The 2,218-nt window shown below is 39.0% G+C and overlaps 1 non-coding gene across 1 annotated transcript; it reads left to right on the top strand.

Annotated features, from left to right (window-relative positions):
* The first annotated feature begins 1,125 nt into the window (after nucleotides 1-1,125).
* LOC115467405 lies at nucleotides 1,126-1,241 on the top strand. Its single transcript, XR_003941700.1, has one exon. It is a non-coding gene; the product is annotated as a U5 spliceosomal RNA (small nuclear RNA).
* Nucleotides 1,242-2,218: the final 977 nt, after the last annotated feature.

Genomic DNA, 2,218 nt, shown 5'->3' with positions numbered 1-2,218 from the left:
TATGTAAGCCACATTGAGCCTGCAAATAGGTGGGAAAATGTGGGATACAAATGTAACAAATAAATACATTGTGTGCTGTTTTCCATGGGAGCATTTGAGCCAAGATGTCCAGGATACATTATCTACAGCATATACCGTGGGGTTTCAAATTAAAGTGCCCTTGTCATCATATCACCACAACTATCTTCAGAAATTGCCCACAGATATTGACTATGCCAGGCTCCCCTAGTGCTGGACCCAGTAATTACATAGCACATTGAAAAGCGCACAGTTGCTAGCGTTTGCAAGATGAATTAGAAGAGCGATGGACTATGTACTCCATTGGGAAATACTTTACAAATTTGCCTTGTGATTATACGTGTTTCCCTGGCAGGCAAGCCGCTGCGTAACACTAGTAGCGCTCTAGAAATGTTAAGTAGTAGTAGTAAAAGCGGACGTACAGTAACCCTACCTTTACAAGCCAGAGCAGTATCCTGAATTCAAGCAATTTCTCAATTGTACTAAAAGATTTTATTAAAAAGCAGCTCCTGCAATCACACAGACATCACTGGTCTCAGGCCTCCACCTAATGTAGGCGAAAAGCTCCCTCTGCCTTTCCGTACTGTGCATGTGCAATGCCCTTATCTATGGCTCCAGTAAAGCCACAACATTCAAGTGCACATGTTCCCTGCAATCAGAATAGAATGGTTGCTGTGGAAATACAGGCAATTAAGTGACAGCATTAGGAAAGCAGCAAAAGCGTCAAAATTTCCCATCCCAGAGTGAGAAAGAAGGTAAGTGAGGCTTCCTTCCTGGACACTAAGATTTCATGCATTAGCTCTGATCTTTCTCTGGTCTGGGAGGGGCAAAGGCGGTGGCTCCAGAATGCCAAGGTTATTAGATTACAGTGCTCTTAATATATGCATACCCACAATGCCCTGCGCAATGGTGCGGCTTTATTTTTAAACACTTCTGGTGATATTACTACCTCTTCATTTCTTTTAATGAGAATTTACTGCTTGTTTGTGGTTGGTTTTATCTGACACTATATGAGGATACGTTTTTTCCAGGTTTGTATTTCACTCCCTGCAATTTGTTTAGGAGCTGCTTTTGGTGGCATTTGCAGTGTAAGGGTGATGAAGTTATAATCTCTGGTTTCTCTTCAGATCGAATAAATCTTTCGCCTTTTACTAAAGATTTCCGTGGAGAGGAACATTAATGAGTTTCGTTCAATTTTTGAAGGTCCCGTCTTTGATGGGACTAATATTGAGTTTCAAAAGAAAGATTAAAACTTTTAATTTTAACGCCCCTATTATTTTGGGTTGTAACTGCAGCAGATACACGTGGTATTTTGGTTTTGTTCTTATTGCTACACGTGGAAGAGCTCAGGTGCTTGTGCTTTCTCACGGTCGTGCCCCCACACGCTACATAATGAGCATGACCCGGTAGAGAACAGCTGAACATCAGTGATAAGGTGAAGCCTTGCAAAGAAGCCAGTTAGGTTAATTTCTGGTTCCACTCCCCCTCCTCCCCCCACGCAGCCGTCATCTCTAGAAAAGCGTGGTCCACCTCTAACAAGTCGAAAGCTGTTTCAGTTGGATAGGCAGTGCCTTAAAAGGTGGAGAACAAAAGATTTTTCATTTATTTGATTATCAATAGAAATCAAACAAAATAAAACATGGAAAAGAAAATAAGATAAGATTCCTTTTTTATTGGACATAACTTAATACATTTCTTGATTAGCTTTCGAAGGTTGCCCTTCTTCCTCAGATCGGAAATAAGCAAATGTGCTTTCCGATCTGACGAAGAAGGGCAACCTTCGAAAGCTAATCAAGAAATGTATTGTTATGTCCAATAAAAAAGGTATCATCTTATTTTCTTTTCCATGTTTTATTTTGTTTGATTTCTATTGATAACCTTAAGAGTGGACTAACATGGCTACCACACTTCTCATTGATTTGAAAACTTCCCATATGTAGATATAAATATCATGAAATAACGATTGAATATCACTAAGAGCTTAAAAATTATAGTTGGTAGAAACAACAATTTTAAACTGTATTTTGAGAAAATTTTCTATACCAAAATATAAATAAATAAATACACACACTGTATACAATACAGATGGCCAAATTTCAGTGAGCATGTCCTTTTTCCTGATGGGTTCGTCTTAGCTGTTGTAATCCACCTTGGGAAGCCTGGTGTTATAAAGATGATAGAATATATTGAAATTAAATGG

Source organism: Microcaecilia unicolor, chromosome 3, assembly GCF_901765095.1.
Source record: "Microcaecilia unicolor chromosome 3, aMicUni1.1, whole genome shotgun sequence".
NCBI classification, from domain to species: domain Eukaryota; kingdom Metazoa; phylum Chordata; class Amphibia; order Gymnophiona; family Siphonopidae; genus Microcaecilia; species Microcaecilia unicolor.
This window is presented reverse-complemented; position numbering and strand designations above follow the sequence as displayed.